Source organism: Zeugodacus cucurbitae, chromosome 4, assembly GCF_028554725.1.
Source record: "Zeugodacus cucurbitae isolate PBARC_wt_2022May chromosome 4, idZeuCucr1.2, whole genome shotgun sequence".
NCBI lineage: Eukaryota > Metazoa > Arthropoda > Insecta > Diptera > Tephritidae > Zeugodacus > Zeugodacus cucurbitae.
Window position 1 is genome coordinate 11380922 of NC_071669.1, and position 20712 is coordinate 11401633.

The following is a 20712-nucleotide window of genomic DNA, read 5'->3' on the forward strand; positions in this document are numbered from 1 at the left end:
AGCCATTGAGCTGCAGGTGTAACTTATCTGGAGACTTGAGAAGTTATAGTTGTTTAGTTATATATAAATTTCTATGATTTTTAAAACAATTTTGGTTGAAATTTGTCGAGTAGTTGCTGAGATATGGGATTAGGACGCCAAGGAACACATATACCAAGATTCCTTAAGTTATTACAATTTTCATTAAAATTAATGAGTGTTATTCTATGAAGAATTTATAATTGCAAATATATATGTATAAGAACCCGAATATATATGAATTTAAGGAATTCTGATATATTGAAGAAATACTGATTTAATATACTAATAAATCATAATTTATCATTATTCATTACAGGACATAAACTAAATACTAAGTAATCGTTAAATCACAATAAAAGCAAAGTGAAATAAAGCAAGCGAAATTATTTTAGTGAAATTGAAAGCCAATCTTATGCTACAAGAAGAATTAATAAGGTTTGAAACAACCAAACAAAACGGAAGTGAAGAAAAGAGTGAAATAAGAAACCCACAAAGTGCACAAAGCATATATACATGCAAATATAACGAAGTTCAATAACAGTTCAGTGAGTGACGAAAGGTCGTTGATGGAGGAAGTGTTAAAAAAGTGGATAAAATCAAGAAACCTAAACCAAAAGTGCAAATTAAGAGAGGAAAGTGAGTAGAAGAGAGAATTATTGAAGATTAAAAAATTCAAAAGAAAATAATTGAATTCAAATAAGTTAAAGTGCAAAAGCAACTGTGTTGAAATAATTTCTCACAGTGTAATTGAGAGTTAATTCAAATATTGGAGAGCTCGGAGCCCTACAGGACAGTTAAAAGCAGAGCGCCTCTCATAAGGAAGCTGTAAGTACTTGCTGTATTTCTAATTAACAAAATTTATTTATTGTTTTATCAAATCTTTAATCAAATCAAATGTAATCAAACATTTTATCTTTGTGCCTTCTAACCTATAATTTACAACCAGATAAGAGGTTATGTTACAAATAAACTTTTTCAGTATATTCTTTTTACTTAAGCGTCGATGAAATACACAGAATATTGCATATACATTTTTATTCTAAACCAAAAACTTTATAAATATTTTAATATTTTTTATTCAATATTCCACTTAACAACCTTGACAGCTCTCGCGCATTGTTTCATCACCATTGCGTCTATTACTCATTAGCAGTTAGCGATTTTACCATTTTCGTCAACTCAAATGAGTTAATTAATAACGTTTCGTATTGCCAAAAACAACAGTTCTCATTGTTGTCTTTTAAGAGCTTGCAGATTTTTTTCTCTACCACAAAAGCATATTGCTTAAAAGCATACTTAACTCGTTTCTTCATTTAACAGCAACAACATTTTGCGATGCTCAGATTTTTATACGGTTTATTAAGCGCTATTGAGCGAATGACGTTATAAACTAAGTATGACTCAAATGTTGTTTCAGCCAATAAAGCTGAAAAGGAAATAGCAACAATGAAACCAAACTGTTGCCTAATTGATATTTATGAGAAAACAGGATTTCACAGTTATGGAGCTAGAAAATTGCGTTTTTTTTTGTTGCGGACGCAGTGAATGGGTTGAGAAGGGGAGAGAAAAACATTCTACTTCGAATTTCACCAATTAATAGAACTGTTAAATAGTTGCTAATGATTGGCTTAGATGTTTAAAGTTTGATGAGTACTTAACTGTTATTGATACTCTTGATTGCCTAGAATGTATTGTTTGCAAACAAAAAATAGTACAGTGATCGGTTAAGGCCCACAGAATGTGTTAGATCTGTTTTTCAGAAATTGCAATTCGTTTCTTGGTTATTGTCATTCCAACATTCCTGTTTTCCAAAACTAGCGAACTACTTCTGAAGATATACTTATCACTATTTGGATGAACCTTTCATGTCTAAAACTTTTCATCAACCATGGTCATGCACCATCCGAACATACATCATATAATCTCCGTATATCTATATCATATGGAAAAAGTGTGTAAGACCTGAGAAAAGTCGGTGTCGAGCTTGAAGTGATAGGTTATACTCAATTTAGTGGAACATAAGCACAATATTTTGAAAACAAAATTTTTTTATTGTCCTTACCTGAACACTTTTGGAAAAAAATCCTGACAAAACATCTGTAATCTTTTGGTAGCTCAATAATATTCAATAATCTATGTTCAGACAAACCCATAAGTTAGGCTATAGCCTTTTCGCATAGGAGCTAATTGATCAATTAACCGGCCTTTGTTCGATTAAAGCGCTGATTTTGATCGATTTACCATACAAAATAAATATTTTATTTTCTTACAATGACTTTTAATCGAGTTGAAAATGAAATGCAATTCTGCGACGAAGAATGTATTTGATATTACCTATATTCTACGATAGATGTCGCTGCTGGAAATACTGAATGTGGTTATTGAGAAAATAACAATCAGCTGTTGAAACTTACCAACTTCTAATGAAAAGACGACAGTGCGAAGGCAACACTGCTTTCTCAATTAAAATTTTAATTAATTCATTAATTTGGGTGAGCGAAAAGGCTATTAAGTTATGTTCTTTAGCGGAGTCCTGAGACGGGTATCGGACTTGTAAAGGGTGATTTTTTAAGAGCTTGATAACTTTTTTTAAAAAAAAAACGCATAAAATTTGCAAAATCTCATCGGTTCTTTATTTGAAACGTTAGATTGGTTCATGACATTTACTTTTTGAAGATAATTTCATTTAAATGTTGACCGCGGCTGCGTCTTAGGTGGTCCATTCGGAAAGTCCAATTTTGGGCAACTTTTTCGAGCATTTCGGCCGGAATAGCCCGAATTTCTTCGGAAATGTTGTCTGCCAAAGCTGGAATAGTTGCTGGCTTATTTCTGTAGACTTTAGACTTGACGTAGCCCCACAAAAAATAGTCTAAAGGCGTTAAATCGCATGATCTTGGTGGCCAACTTACGGGTCCATTTCTTGAGATGAATTGTTCTCCGAAGTTTTCCCTCAAAATGGCCATAGAATCGCGAGCTGTGTGGCATGTAGCGCCATCTTGTTGAAACCACATGTCAACCAAGTTCAGTTCTTCCATTTTTGGCAACAAAAAGTTTGTTAGCATCGAACGATAGCGATCGCCATTCACCGTAACGTTGCGTCCAACAGCATCTTTGAAAAAATACGGTCCAATGATTCCACCAGCGTACAAACCACACCAAACAGTGCATTTTTCGGGATGCATGGGCAGTTCTTGAACGGCTTCTGGTTGCTCTTCACCCCAAATGCGGCAATTTTGCTTATTTACGTAGCCATTCAACCAGAAATGAGCCTCATCGCTGAACAAAATTTGTCGATAAAAAAGCGGATTTCACATTTCGAACCGAACACTGATTTTGGTAATAAAATTCAATGATTTGCAAGCGTTGCTCGTTAGTAAGTCTATTCATGATGAAATGTCAAAGCATACTGAGCATCTTTCTCTTTGACACCATGTCTGAAATCCCACGTGATCTGTCAAATACTAATGCATGAAAATCCTAACCTCAAAAAAATCACGCGTTACATTTAATGACGAATAATTTATACTAGAGTCCACGATATAATTTATTGTTCTCAGTTGGGCTGCCTGCTTGTCCCCCCTAATTTAACTAGGTCGGTTGATATGTTTTGGCCCGGTCCATAGTAGAGTTCACTGATTTTCTTAACACAAAGTGAGTTTTACATATTATTTCTCTTGAAAACATCAAGAATTACCTCATCATCCATACTTCAGAACCATGGATGAACGGGATGGTTATAAAGTATGGTCGGGTTTGTTGAGAGCGGACTTTATTTCCCTCTAATTCATGGCTTATAATTTCATTTTTCGAAAAGTAATTGTTGTTTGATACTTTGTCGTAAGGTGTTGCAGCCGACTTATATCGGTATACGAAGACTTGCCCATATTTGAGTATTTTCCTGGAATTCTTTGTTCGGAGTTTCTAAACAATAAGTCAAAATTATTACTCTTGCTATTCAACCTTAGAATGGTTTTAAAAATTTCTGATTGTTGTCCATAACATTCAAAAGTCGTTTATTAAATATACTTCAACAGCAAGGCCAATTAAAAAAGAGTAATAGCACAGCTAACAATTTTAGAAGGACGCGCTTGATGTGGGAATATGAATGAATGACCAGCAGAGCAGAACGCTCATTTTTCGCACGAATTCGAAAAAAAGTATAAATATATACACTACGTATAATATAAGAGTCTACTGGTCTTAAAAGTAAAGTGAATGGAGGCTTTTATTCATTCAACCAGAGCTTTGAAGCTAAGCACAGTCACCCGAACGCAAAGACTGGTCGCGTGACTGACTCATTGTCTAATTGACACTTTGTCTAGTCGTCCACTCATATGACTCGTTGACGGTTCTGTCATATTACTGTTCAGCGGGGACAGAGTATTCGACTAACTACAAAGTAGGCAGGCTGTCTTGCCAGTCTCTTCTAGCTAACATTTTGCAAGTCTTACGCTTTTCTTTGCTATACTTTCCTACATGCTTTCCCAATCGCATGGATTCCCTCATCAGTCAGAATTTTTTCTTAATTGTTGCAAGACAATTAAAGCAAATTAAAAGCTACGCCAACCGCTTTCTCAGTCATTTACCATTCTTCATTCACTGACTCGCTTTTGTGTAATTGCAATGGCATCGTGTAAATCTTCACACAATCTGCGCGGGAATGCTTTGTGATCGTCGGCGGTTGATTATGTGAATTTATTGTCTGCAACGTTGACAAGAAGCTTCTTCATACATTTATAATTTTATATATGTAATCTGCTTGAACCCGCGGGCGTGCAGACTTGCTTGATGTATTGATAGAACTCAGTTTTTTGTACACGAACAACCACATGATTTGAGGCGTTTAGGCGCTCTCTAGTGATTCTCATTAATCTTGATTTAAGATATTATGTTATATTCTTGCTCTTTTAATGATGGAAGAATTGTGATTATAGGGTTTATATAAAGCTTTCAAGTTAATTTACCCTTGAACTTTGGGGTATTCAAGCTTCATGTCAACAGTTTTACAATAGAGAATTGTAGTTGGGGTTCCTTGGGTTTTAAAAAAAAATATTTGAGGTTATTGATTTTACTTTATTAAACTGGTTGAGAATTACAAATTTTATAAAAGAGAAAAATAGTTGAGAATAGAAGATTTAGACTGAGAGAAGAATTAATAGTAAAGGGAGATGAAAGTGAATTATGGATGTGCTCAAAAATTTATGAGTCTCTTCAGGAAGATATATGAAAAGCTCTAGATTATCTAAAGCTTTGGATCTAAAGCTCGTTTTTTGAAAACGAACCTATATACGATTCTATTTATACAAAACGATCCTCAAAATAGCTGAACTAAATGCTAAGAAAAGAAATTAGAAGACAATATTTTAGAAAGGCTCTGTTGATAAGCGAAGGTACAAATACAGAGTAGACTAACATTCTGACCGTAAATATGTAATTCACCCCGCTTCTTTTCCGAGCAAAATTATATAATTTTATGGAGTCATAAAAAAATTATGTTGCAACGCGGCAGAAAAAAAGTAAATTCACACAGAAGCTTCAGAGGTGACAAGCGAATGGAAAGGCAAAACAACAAACTACAAGCAAAAAAACGACACTTAGTAATACACGGAGAAGGTGCTTAAAAGTCGGTTGTAGATTAGAGTTGCCACCCAAAGAACGGGCAAAAACAAAGTCTTGTCGGCTGACTTACATAAGCTAACATAACCCATTACATACAGACACGCCAGCTATGTTGGCTAGCCACTGTGCTATGCAGAACATGTGTTACGAAGAAGATGAAGAACAAAAAAAAAACAGAACAGCATAAGAACAACAAAAAACTACTACTTGTGGGCTACTCTCTAAACGAACGGCATACCTACTAACCACTTGTCATAAAACACCGCGCAATAAAGTTCAGTGAACTTGGGAGGTGTTGACAAATGGTTAAGCGTTAAGTGGACATTGAACTTAATGAAAGGTATTGAAGTTATGCAACGGTTGTTGTAAAGTGATTGTAAGTTATACTAAAAGGGTTTCAGAATGTAGATCAGAAATTACTAATACTGTAGGAAGCCGTTAATTGTCTGTTACTTTCTTACTTTGGTGAGTTGCCAAATTGCTATTTTAGTATTTATTTTTGGCGCAAAATTAAATTCAGAGTGTTCGAAGATACTATTTTTTTATGTTGAAATGAGTTTGGGTTTCAGAATAATTATAGATCCAATATGAGATTTAGATCTATAGCATATCATTCCTGTAAGCATACATCTAGGCTATCTCATTCACTAGCACCGCAACCATGTACTTCTCAAACAGTTTATATAATATGCTTAATAGAAATAGGTATCACAAATCGTTAAATATAATAGTCATAATCACGAAGAAATATGCAAATAATATATTTGGGTTTATATAAAATTTTATTGTAATTGAAATCGTCCGAAAAGGTTCTTTATCCATAAAATACACAGATACAATCCAACTGAACGCGGTTGGTAATGTTATCGCCAATCTGATGGAAAGTTCTTTATATTTTGGTATTCACAAATATCTGTGGATAGTGATTTCCCAGGCTAACAGTATTTTCACGATCTCAGAAAATTTCTTCTTTGGACTATCTTTCAGCGTAAATCTCTAATGACAAGTTATCTGTTTCATGAAAGATTTCTTTCCTTATTGGTAAAGAAAGCTTCAGTGACAGAGACTAAATCTTTTCGTGTTGTCGAAAACAGTTTGTATTTGAGATAAATCTGCTATTTTTCGGTGTATTTGTCAAAAAGTGTTTCAAGAACTAAAGGTACTGAATATACATATATCCGAAAAGATCTATTTATTTTTTTCTTGATTAGCGAAGACTAATAGGTTTTTCACACACGCGCTAATTGATCAATTAACCGGCCTCTACTTGATTAAAACGCTGATTAAGATGGATTTAACATACAAAATAAAAATCTACGATAATTCTTAATTGAATATTTATCCAGTTGCAAATGAAATGTAACTCTGCGACAAAGACCATATTTTGCCTGCGAGTTGTTGTTCACGCTACACGACGGTAGATGTCGCTGCTAAAATAGCAATTGGCTGATGAAACTTACCAACTTCTTATGAAAAGCAAAAACAAAAATGTATAACAGCTGATCGGTTATCAAGTAGCCGGCAGTGTGAAAGGCAAAAACTAGTTTCTCAATTAAAATTTAATTGATCAATTAATTTGGCTGTGTGAAAAGGATATAAGGAACGACATTCGATCGGTTCAAATGGTTCACTTTGAAGCTTAAGAGCTTAAGCTTCCTATCAAAACATAACATACTTCCAGCATAATTGTTAAGATTTTCGTTGGGACGCAACTGAAATGTCGAACGAAACATCGGACGTATTTTCATGTCGAACTAAAACCACCCCTAGTTAGAGTAGAAGAGTTCGAAGTAAAGTACAGTTTCCAATTAATTATGTATATTTCCTATAAGCTAAGAGTTCTAGCCCACAATTGAGTTCAGTTCATTACACGAATAGGCCGTTGGAACATTATTACTCACGCATTACTCTTTATTTAGCCCTCATGTTGACATGCCACATACAACTCACTACCCTAGAAAGAGCATTGTGTTGCAGTTCAATTTGTTAAAAATCGATATAGAATTTATGTAATCAAGCCAATCGCATGCGAGACCACTGACCCATTTTGAGTTCACGGTAAGTCGCATGCGTGGCTGGCTCGCGAACAGGTACACACACCCGAGTAGCGATAAACTAGTTTCGAAACACATTCAATGGCTCAATGCCTCAATGATTGCATGGAAAAAGTTGTCATTGCAACTGTTCTCCAATTCTATGCTATGTTACATTTACATTTCTGGCTATTAGACACTGGCTGCCTGCCACCCCAATCGCCAACAACCGACACGATGTTGCACATTTTTATGCCTTCTACAGTGTATGCACTCGTTCGCTATCCATCCGCGCTGAATAGACAGTTCGAACAACATTTGGACACGCTGGCGATTGAACCGACATTATTGAGGTTATGTATGTTGCAGTATATGTACATATGTCTGTTTGTAGGTATTTGTGATTTGTTTGTTTGTCAGCAATCGAGTGAGTCAGTAACTTACAATTAGCGGCATAAATAGTCTGCTATAACAATAAAAGCTAGTAATTAGAAATTGAAGTGAAACAATGCAAGTGAATTTTAAACAAAAAACTGCAGGCATACATACAAACATGTGTCTCTATCTCTATGTATACAAATGCACTGTAATATGCATTGAAAAAATTCAATCCGGAAAAATTGTGCGCTGTTGCATGCGTTGTTGCATAAATTTACATAGTAAATTAATTGAACCGTTTGATATGTGGCCGTAAGTGGGAGTTACAGCATGTGAACTGCGTTTAGTAAAAAATATTTACAAAGTACACTGGGAGAAATTAATATTAATAAAAATAGAAATTATTTGAGAAAAAAATTTAAAAAAATCGAAAGTCGAGTGATTTTAACTTAAAATATAAAATAATAGTTTTTGTATTTTTTTTAATTTTCTGGTAGAGGGATTCTAACCTTAAAATATAAACAAAATTTTTTTATATTTTTCTTTTATTAATATTTAAAATTTTCTAGGTCTCAATAGGGTCTAAAAACATGATAAGTAATATTAGTATGAAAAATATTTTCAGCTTTTTTGGTCTTTAATAGATTTAGCTGGATTTAGTTCAAATATGCGGCGTTTCGTTCGATAATCTGTTTCCATCTAGAAGGCAACTTCATAATACCCCCTATTCGTAGAAGCCTCTATCCTTATTTGCGAAGAACTCGGACAGCCACTTTTCACAAGCCTCTTTTGAGTTCAAACTTTACAACATCAAGGGCGTTCGCCATGACAGGAACAGGTGGTAATCACTTGTCGCTATGTCCGGGCTATATGGTGGATGTGATAAACCTCCCATCCGAGCTCCCGTAGCTTCTGACGAGTATCAACGAAGTGTGTGGTCTGGCGTTGTCCTGATGGAACGATACACCCTTCCAGTAGCTCGCAGTAGATAGTAGAATTAAGCGTCTGGCTATATGGGAGCAGCTCATAGTGGATGAAATCTACCTGGCCGTCAATCCCGACTTGGCCACTGTTTGTGACGATTCACCGGCCTTCGACCACGACCGTTTTCGCTTGATATTTTCGTATGTGATCCATTTTTCGTAGCCAGTCACCATCCGCTTCAAAAATGGGTCGAGGTCGTTCCGTTTCAGCAGCATATCGCAGGAGGTGATGATCATGCGGCACCCAAACATCAAGCTTTTTTGTGAATCCAGCCTTCTGCAGAAGGTTTGAAATGGTTTGGTGACTAACTTCCATCTTCTGGGCGATGTCACGAGATGCCACATGCCGGGCTAACTCGATGTTTTCCATGATTTGATCGGTACGTCGTTTTTTAGGTTATGTCACGACCTTTCAAAGAAGAATAGTATTGCCAGATAAGACCTCTGTGAAATCTACTTTATTTGATTTATTATGATTTTTGGTTTGATTAAGACATTGCGATAGCTTACAATTTTTGACAATATTTGACAGAAAAATAAAAATTATGACGTCACAAAGTTAAAATGACAGTTTGACAGTTTTACTTTGTTGATAGACTCTTCATACTTTCGCTCATAACCTAATATGTGGCTGAAGAAGGTGATTTCTCCATACATAATTCAAATTATTACTAACTCAACAAGCTTTAAAGTTATAAATCAGCTTTATGAATTTAGTTAAAAGTAACAACGATATTCTCATACTTCTATAAATTTATTCTACAAGCACGTAGAATATTTTACTAACGGTATAAGATATAATGACACGATTTAGAAAGACATATGAACATTACATCAAATAGTACGAGTAGATATATGCAGCATTTCTGCAACGGCTTGGTAGCAGAGCTGATGATAGAGCTCCTATATTATATAGAAATATATAACCAGTTGTTGTAGTTATTTTAAATTAATAAATTTATTTATCTCCCTCAAATGACTGCAGTAAAGTTATAGCTAAATGTTCGAGAGTGTGGCATTTCAAGGCCATGCAATGCGGGCAATTATAACAATTAAGTCTGCTAAGCTAAGAGGTTAAGAGCTAAAAGCGAGTTCGATAAGTGCTCGAAACGGTACAAGTAATTATGTGGAAAAATAGTAATTATTGTAAAATTAGAAACAAATTGTAATTGAAACTAAAAGTGGGCTCTCAAGTTGTAATTTTTTTATAATTGAAAAAAAAAAATTTTTCTTGAAAAAAGGTTAATATTTTTTTATGGATTTTCTTTCCAGAATTTGTTAATAAATATTTACATTCAAATCTTTATTTTACATTCATGTAATTAAATTATTATTTTTTCAGTTTTAATTTTCAATTTACTGCTTGAGAAATACTCGTAAAAGCTTTTTGGGTAAATTATGAATATTAAAATTTCGAAATATTTTTCTAATGTGTATGATTACTCTAGCGTAAATAATGTTTAATGGCCTCTGAAATATTGTTTGTAATGAAAAATTATACGGCTAGGTGCTGAAAAAGCTTAAACTTTGATTACTTATTTCATTATTTGGTAATTTTTTACGATTAAATGCATTTGGGTAAAGTATGTTTTGTAGTAATGATAATGTTATAGTAAAGTAAGCACAACAAAAAATAATAATTTAAGCAATAAACCGTTATTTTGCGTAATATGTATATGTGTTAGTTTCTTAACTATCAACTAAAGTATACTCGCTTAAATAATAAAAATATATATGAAGCTATAGACTCAAGAGTTAAGAGAGCTCGATTAAAATATATGTAGGTGCCTTCAAATGAACTTAAAAAGTCAACTTAAGAGAATTTTCAAAAATTAAAATTTCTCATATAGTGGTTCCTTTCATGCTAGTAATCATTACCTTTATTGGTATTGGTAATTCAGAAAGTTTCTCCAATATATTCACACAATTATTGCGTTCAATCGTGATTCCTTTCATACTAGTAATCATTACCAGTCTTGGTAATGGTAATGCACATATTTTATACAATATTCTCACAATTATTGCATTACTTTCAAGTTATTCAATATCTCACATTTAATTTATGAATTACGATTTAAGTCTGCCAGTCTTTACATTATTATCCACTCTATATTTTTTACTGTTTAATTTTTATTCCGGTTTTAATGACACAGAGTTCTTGTTCTTTCAATTTTTAATTTCAAAGTACATTTTTATTTATTTTTTATTATTATTATTTTTTATTTTTTTGTGTAAGTTTCCACTTGTATTTATTTATTTTACTAATGAAAAAAAAAACAATATTTTTGTTTACCCCACACCACTCATATTGCTCTGGTTCAGCAATTATTATATCACTTTTTTTCGTTTAGTGTTCTAAAGCATTTCGTGGCGTAACCATTATTAAATTACCATACAATTCAAATGGTATTTACTGCAGGGCACGTTTTTGCATATTTAATTAAATAAATGCTTTAAATGAGTAATACTTTTGAAGTCATAAAGCGTAATCGCCCACTCACGATAAGCCAAATAAAAAGAATAAACAGTTGAAAAGAAGTGGAGATAATTAATAGACAATAATGCAAATCATTTTAAGAAGAAAAAATCTATGAAAAAAGTATAAAAAATATGAAAAAAATATATTTAAAAATAAAACAACAAGTATTTCAGCAAAGGTATTTAGCGTAACAGAATTCAGTACATTTTATTTTAATGAGGTAATTTAGTTGAGAATTACAGTTTTTTTGTGTCATAAGTGGTCTGGTTGGATTGGGTTGGGTTGGCTGGAATTGGCGAGAATTATATTTCATTCTTTGAAAAAATGGTTGTTTTTTATTACTTTTTCAAAGGGTTTCTGTGATTGTCTGTGTTCCTTGGAAGGATTGCTGTGTATTTCTTATCTTTCAAGTGTTTCCAAGTATATCTAGAAATATTTCTGTTTTATCAGAATTCATTCAAAAGATTTTCAAATGTCTGAAAATATACACTTTCGGTTCTTTGCTTCACCTTGAGCAATCGTTATCATCTTAAAAAGTTATTAGACTAGGAAATTGGGAATGTCTTCAGTTTTTGAAGTCCCTTTTAAAGTCTATGTTAATATTTATGATCGTTAGATCGTTATATCTTTCTACAATAAGCTGATTGATAATTTGAAGAGTCTGAGTCTGACTACGACGCTTTTCCCTTTATGAAATATATCTGAAGCAAGATCTATAATGATTTAGTCTTCCCCAATGACTATATATTTATATAACGGTTTAATTACTGCTAAAATTTAGTTAATATTCATTTATAAAGATTTTGCATATGTAAATTGGCTGTATTTAGATTATACCAAACTTTAGAGAGTAGCGAATCGAACATACAACTGGTATAAATAATCTGGTATAAAATACTACAAAAATAGCGAAACATGATACTGTACAATTGTGTTGAGGCTTCCTCTTCAAGATTTTTGTTTTGAGAGTAGAGATTAAACTTAGAGAGCAGCGAAGTGGCGAAGGTGAATTAAGAAGTTAAAAGCCGTTTCTTTCTTAATTCACCTTTTAGTTGGAAAATTAATTTAGGAGAGTACGAAAAACGTAGAACAGATTATATTTAGTCCTCGAAACCGCCATTTTATTCATTTTCATTCACAGAAATTTGTGAAGTGCGACCTCTATTAGCAGAAATACGAAGCTCGATCTCGAGTACACCGTGTTGCTAGTTCGTTGAGAGAACCTAATCTAATCTGACTTTATCTAATCTAACCTAACTTGATTTCACAAATAAATATTTATAGAATTTCAGAATTTGTCCACAGTTTGCAAATCCAAGCAAACTTTACTACATTACTACTATTTCCTGCAGTAAATTCTGTTCTTTCGTGGTTTTATTTTAATATTTTTTACTTCAAGTCAGCTTTTCATGTACCTTTGCAAATTGCCTCATTACCTGTAAAGACAAATCCACATATTTTTACATATCGCCACGATCTAATATGGTATGAAAGCACGCGCCATGCGTCATACGGTCGAAAGGTGTGTCACCGCACAGCTGGCGGCCAAACTATTTGTGCCGCCTACCTACCGTTTTGCGCATGCGTGGCACATTGACTTGACGGCGACTCTTAATTAATGAAAACGGCAAGTTGTGAATGGTCAGGTTTAATATGTGAAATATAATAAGGCAAAATTTTGAATATGTGTGAGTGTCATAAATGTAATGTGGACGTGATATAAAGGAAATTAAAAATAAATAAAAAATTAATAGCTAAAATATTTTTAAAAAAATAAAATAAAAAAATATTTTAAAAAAATATTAAAAAAAAAATTAAAAATTAATTAAATAAAATTAAATATTTTTTTTTTATAAACAATTAAAATACTAAAAAAATAAATATTTAAAGCATGACACTGCTTAACACGTTTTTCGATTTTTTTTTTTAATTTTTTTTTTTATTTAGTTCCTTTTCCATCAGCTACCTCTTACGTATTTGGCGTTCCACCACTTTTACTTTGCTACCATTTCTTGCCACTTTTTTTTGGGATACTTTGCTTTTATTACAACACCATAGTAGTGTGTGTTTGTTTTTATTATTGTTGCTTAATTATATTACGCTGGTATTGCTTTTGTTATTGTGCCTCAGCTATTTTGTTTATTAATTGTCAACAAAAACACCTGAGCGAACTTCATTATGTAGCCAAGACACGCCGCGGGAACTCACCTATATCTTCGCTACACACAAACGTTCCACTTGGTGTTCACTCTGCAGCGCTTGAACACGTTCTTGCCACATTGGTAATGTAAGTCGCCATAAATGGACCGGGACGTACATACAGGTCGGTGCGCCAAGACGCCGACTAATGAGTGCGTCGCACTGGCTGGCCAACTACATACCGATGTCTATATTCAGAGTAGTTGGTATATGTCGGTGTAGCACTGGTAGCTGTTATGTTGAGGGACAGTCGGTTGACTGACTGACTGCTAGCGCTTGGTTGTTGGCCGATAGCTGTTCACATTGAATCGCTCGCTTACAACGCGGCGTGTTGATTATATTACAAGCGGCAGTTAGTACACTACACACACTCCACCTTCACCCTTCTTAGCTGTAGCTGCGCGCTCGACGCTTTGGTCAGTGATGCCGTAAGCGCTTTTTGTCGCCGCAACTCGTTCATTCAAGGCGTGTAGGTCCGTTGGCCGCTAGCAAGTGTCCGTTGTAGTTTGGATATTGTTACAAATATATGTACCATTTTACCGTTGTGTGTCCAAGTTATAGTCGCATATAATGACGTTTGTAATGTTACTCGGCGTTATGGGTGTGTATGTGTTTGAGTACTACGCTTTGTAATATGAGTAGGTGCAAAAAAGTGTCGAAGGAAAATAAAAGTGAATTCACTTATACGGATTTTTTATGGTGTTGTAACTATATATGCTGGTACTATATGCACATAAATTTGCATATATGTTTTTATTAAAAAAATGGTTTCCCTTTCGTATCAATTTTTTTTCAAATGAAAACTGAAAATACGCTGTGATTAAAAAAAATTATACGGATTGTATTCTGCAGTGAAGTGTAGCGTCTTCAATTATGCCATAAACTGAGTTTGGAAAAGTTTCACAAATTTTTCTGATTTTTTAAAAGACTAAAAAACACAAAATATTGTATATTTATTTTTTATTTATCAATATTTTAAAATTTTAATTATTTTATTATTATTTTCCAAGCAAAATTTTCAAACTTTTGGAAACCTTGTCAAAATTTTTGTCATTAACATTTTTTTACAATAAAAAACTTTTGGCCAATATTCCGCTAATATTATAATATATAATTTACTTTAAAAAAATAATTAATTAAACATTTTTACAAGTTTGGCAACCCTACGAAAATATTATCAACTTCAAGGCCTTTACTCCTTTCATTTGATACCTTCATTCTAATAAATAACGTGTCTTTATGAATTTCAAAAATAATACTTTTAATTTTTTTTAAATAGATTGCAACTCTCTCATATATTATTTCCAACTGTCAGTTTTATTAAAGCATGCGAACTCTTCAGTTTCATACCCATATTGTATTAATTCATTTGTATTACCAATTTAATTAGATTTTGTTTTTAAAAAAGTTGGCAACTCTGCTCAGAAATATTTTAAAAGGCGAGCACTTTTAAATCGCTTTCGTTTGATACCCATAATGCACTTATTCAACCAGGTTATCATTCATATATAAAAAAAGGTTGGCATTATTTTGAATCGTTGGCAACTCTACTTCGAGATATTTAAATTCAAATTATTTTTAAACTTGACTAGTTAGATACTCATATTGTAGGCATTTATATTTATATATTTTATTTATAAAATTTATTAACTAATTTTTGTAAAAGGTGGCAACCCCCAATAAAAATGTTCAAATATAAGTTCATTTCAGAAGAGTTACTAATGGATAATCCAAATATTTTCAACTTTTTACCAAAAATGGTTACTCAGGCAATCAGCATATGGCCCCTTACATAACACTATTCCAAATTAAGTTGATTTAGAAAAAAAAAATATATATTTTTTTACCTCATTTTCTTGTAACATTTCTTTTTTATTGTTTTTCTCAAACTTCTCACATTCCCATTTGCATATTCAGCTAAAAAAACTCATTCCCATTCGGTTTTCTATTAAATTCTTAATGAATTATGATAATTTGGTGATGTTCGTGCACAAATAGTAGGGCAATAAAATTTGTGAAATTCAAATTCACCTTACATAGTTGGGAGTGTCAGATTAAAAAAGCAAAAAATGACAATAAAAAGCGTATCTAATTGGCAATCATTCCAGGATAAAATATGACGAGTTTTGCAATCATTACGCATGAGGTAATCATGACAGTAAACTATTGAAAAGTTAAATTATTGGAAATTGCTGAGATTTTATATTTATTTATTAACTTAGAAATAAGAAAATAATTATTTAAATTATATAAATTTCTAAAAATATAATATATGTATAATAAATGAGTTAGATTTGTTAACTTTATAATAAATATTTATTATAAACTAGCTGAGAATTTAAAATTCTTATTGAGCGAACGAAATCATAAAGTTTTTTATACATTTTCATTCCTTACTTTACGATGTTTCATATTCCAATCATTTAGCAATAATATTGAAATAAGTACAGTATTTTTTGCCCTAAAAAATCTCTTTAGTTTCCCCTAACAAATACAACCCTGCTCTGTATGACTGAATTCCTTGAATGTAACTACTATAAAATATATAAACCAGCAGAACGAGTGTACAAAGCAGACAAGTAACAAGCTCACAAATCATATACTACAGTATAAACTTGTGAGTTCACTACAATAACAATAAACTCTACCGATTGTGGTTTACTAGATTTTTTTTCCAATATCTTACAGAGAAACATTTCATTACAACCGCAAATTAGTCACCGCAAATAACTAGACAAGTATAAATGACTTAACAATTACGATGATCATGACAGTATTGGAAATTGATAGGCTTGAGAACATTGTTTTGAAGAGATACTTAGTAGAAGTTTCTTTTTTTAAAGAAATATAAAATATAAAGGAGAATTGAAAATAGTTGGAGAACTAATATAAGTAATTTTGTCCACATATGCTTGAAAATATAAAGGCTGGAACTCTATCAACTCAAATTAACAGGATTTTATGATGTTTCTATTAGTTGTGTTCTCTTATTCAAGATAGATACAGAGTTATGTATATCAAATTGATGAGGTTAATAGGACCATTTGATGTCTGTCTGTCCTCCGCGAAATTGGTTCATTGTCACCCACAAAAGACCATTAAGCGTAAAACTATAAAAGGTTATGACTAAGTGGGTTAAATCTCATCACTGTGATTTCACAAAATATTATATGGACATTACCATGTCATGCTTTGATAACAGGTGAAATCGGACTACAACCACTCCCACTTCTTATATAACACAATATTAACTAAAATATTAATTAACCTAAAATAAATAAAGATATCATAAGAGGACATGGAACAAATAGTAAGTTCAAGGTGTATAAAAATGGTCAAAATCGGTTTATAGAATATGTGGTTCTTAGTGGCTACGGCTGAAATATTTTTTTGAAATTAATGATGCGTGTTTTTCGGATAATCGTGTGTTCTGGTATTAACATTTGATAAAATCTGATAAAAACTTCCTGTAGTCCCCGAAAAATAAAAGAGACCCCAGGTAACGAATATGTGCCCCTCAGTGGCACATTCCTTCCTTTTTACGTAAATATCACCCAATCTCTGAGATTTTTTAATTTTTATTTAATAATGAAATTAAGGAGACGTATTTGTCTGTTGATTATGTGATCTGGTATCGGGTTTTAGAGACCCCATATAACGAATATGTGCCCCTCAGTGCCCATGACTTCCTTTTTACGTAAATATCGGCCAAACTCTGAGATTTTTTAATTTTTATTTAATAATGAAATTAAGGAGACGTATTTGTCTGATGATTATGTGAAAATTAAGTGGATATATTTTTCTTGAGAAGATTATCCCCTAGAAGCCTCCATATCCTTAATAAAAAGATCTCAGCATCCGGTAGTAAAAATTATGATCAGTTGATTTGATTTATCTTCAATGATGTATCTTCAATGAATATAAAATCTACAACAAACTGCATACTACGTTCGAAAAAAAAATGATAATGAGAGAAAACCAGAAAGAAGTTCTAACGAATTTAGGTCAGCAGAGCAACAATGCGCAGCATCTCAGCACAAACACGCACACACAACAACAAGCAGAGATGAGTCTGCCACTCATCACTTGAGCTGCAAAGACGCACACACTTCTTTTTTCTTAAAAAAAAAAACATATTCTTAAGCGGCTAAATTTTTTTATGGCCGCCTAACAAACGCACATTCGAAAGTTACTCAAGTGTCAGAGTCAAGAAAAAACCACAAAAATTTGTTAAAGAACAGACGTAAAAATAATTATGTGAATGTCAAAGTATGCGAGATGGCAAGAATGAAATAGATATGTACATATGAAAATAAAAAGCGAATAAACTTGTTTCCAACTAATAAATGAGGGTGCATTTGTTGGTGCTTTAGATTGTCCAAGCTCACTATTTGAGCTGCCACTAAGCTGACCGCCGACGCTGACATTGCGGAGATTAAGGCTAAGCGCTAATGCCGATAGCAGAAATAACAGCATTTCTCTTTATTTATTTATTTTTTTTTTTCAAATAAAAAATAAAAAATGAAGATTGCGTTTGCCAAACAAAAGACTTAAGCGCCGAACTTGCCGCAAGCATTTTGTATGTAAATTAGCCGTTCGCCACGCCAGAGTGCACAAAAGTGACCGTTTCACCATTTTCGCTGATATGCTCTCTAATTTTCCACACATTTAGACACACTAGCGGCTACTGTTATTATAATTAGTGGTGCTTGGAAAAAAATAAAAATAAAATAAAAGAAAAAAAATTTTAAAAATTAAAAAAAATAAATCTAAAAAAATTAAAAATAAATTTGAAAAAATAATTTAGAAATATATTAAAAAAATGAAACAAATTTACAAAAAAAAATTAGAGAAAAATTTAAAATTTTTATTAATAAAAAAAAAAATTAAAAGTATTGAAAGAAATTAGAGAAAAATTTTAAATTTTTATAATAAAAAAAATTTAGAAAATAAAATTTCAAAAATTAAAAAAAAATAAAAAAAAATTGAAAAAATAGTTCAGAAATACACTAAAAACAATGAAAAAAATGTATAAAACAAAAATTAGAGAAAATTTTTAAATCCATATTAATTTAAAAAAAATTGAAAAAAAAATTAAAAAAATTTAAAGAAAAATTTTAAATAAAAAAAATTCTAGAAAAATTTTAAATTCTTATAATTTTTTTCAAAATTTGTTCATAAATTTCTTTTTTTTTAATTTTAAGTTTTATATTTTTTTGAAAATTTTAAAAAGTTTTATAAAAAGTGATTTTCTTTATGTGATTTTTTTAGTTTTCTTTAAACAAAATTTAAAAAATATTGAAAAAATTTACAAAAACAATTTATATTAATTTTAAAATTTTCTTTAAAATTCAAATTTATAAAAAAATTAAACTTTTCTTTAAATTTGTTTTTGTATTTAAATTTTTTCAATATTTGTTTCTTTATTTTTAAAAATTTAAATTTTTTCTCAAAATTGTTTTTGTATTTTTTTTAATATTTTTTTAATTTATGTTTAAAGAAAACTAATATTTTTTTGGATTTTTTTTATTATAAAACAAAAAATCACATGAAGAAAATCACAGCAAACGGAAGTGAGACAACCAAGAATTGGGCAAAAGCAGGCATTTAACGGTGCTTTTGGCTGCAACAAGTGCTTTCTGTTGTTATATTAAAATGTTATTTTGTTTTTGGGTTCTAACTAATGGGCAAGTTGCATGCTGGCGCTGTTGTTTTTGTTATTTAAGCAGTAGTTGTTGTTACTGTTTTTGTCTTCCACACGCTGTTGGCCAATTCGTTCCACTTGCTTTGAACTGGGTCAGCACGAAAGATGTTGGAAGTGGATGATGAAGACCAAGCACAAACGACAGATAAGCGTAGCAACAACAACAAAATATACAACAACAACATAAACAGCAGCAAAAATAGCCGCCAGCACAATGTAACAACATTTTAAGACAGCAGCTGGTTGTGCGTAGACTTGTGTTTATAGCTATATATGCGTCTGCTGTTTCTTATGTCCAAAGTAGCACAGTAAGTAGCAGCAATTACAAGCTTAGTGGCAACAATCTTATCGCCCGCAATCGCGCGGCTATTGCGAAAGCAGCAGCAGCAGTGATTGTGGCAGTTAGAAGCCGCTAAAAAACATTTTAAAAGCTCTAACTTGGCTAAATGAGTAACACAAAAGCAACAACAGTAAGCAAATCGTAATAAAATTTCAGAAAAAAAATAACTACCGACTTGCAACAGTCAAATTTTATCGGCGCTGCCATCGGAGATGTCGGTAATTTGCTGATTGTCGGCTTTAGCAAAGCATAATAATAACAACAAAAACGTCAAAGAATGCGAAATCAGTCAATAGCATATACACAACAACAACAATAAAAAATGTTGCATAAAAATTTTACAACAACAACCTCGCTTAGTTGCTTATCTTATCGCATAATTTGTCAGCGTAATTATTTCGTTTGATTACCGGCAGCCGATGCATCGTGGTGGCTTGTTGCGAAAGTTGGATATATTGGAAGATATTGGAAGCTTTTTATGCAAGGACGTTTTGCAATTTGTTGCAAAATTGATAATAATAAGATCTTTATTGTTCTTGTTGCTAATTCTAAAAGCTATAGATACTGCTTTTTACTATAGTTTACTCCATTTTTTTGGTTCCGAATGACAAATTCAAGTGGTGGGTTAAATTTTCGAAGACATGGTCTTAAATGGACTAGTTATAATACATACTTATATTGGGCACTTATACCAATCCTAGGCGCTTGCTTTACATTTTCAATCTGCTTAGGCGTGCAGCTCAAGGGAACTCTTCACCCTCTGTAAGGTCAATCTTTCTCTAGTTGTAGGAGTTTTAACTGGCAATTGCCTTATCGGGATTCACGCGGTCAAATTAAAAATTTTACCAGATGCTAGCTGCAGAAGCTGCTTGCAAGAGGATGAGGTTGAATCTTTTCCTTTTCAACATTTTGGAATGCGCAGCCTTTGTGAGATCTAGGCAATAGTTCCTTGGATC

General features: G+C 32.2%; 1 protein-coding gene across 2 annotated transcripts in view; it reads left to right on the forward strand.

The window, feature by feature from the left end:
- The first annotated feature begins 336 nt into the window (after positions 1-336).
- The window catches only part of LOC105209798 (PDZ domain-containing protein 2), a 306815-nt gene continuing 286439 nt past the window's right edge, over positions 337-20712 (forward strand). Inside the window, exon 1 of one of the 2 annotated variants that reach the window (XM_011180400.3) lies at positions 337-846. The gene's annotated coding sequence lies outside the window, so the exon portion shown is untranslated. The remainder of the gene's footprint in view (positions 847-20712) is intronic. The other variant, XM_054229738.1, reaches the window with a different exon arrangement.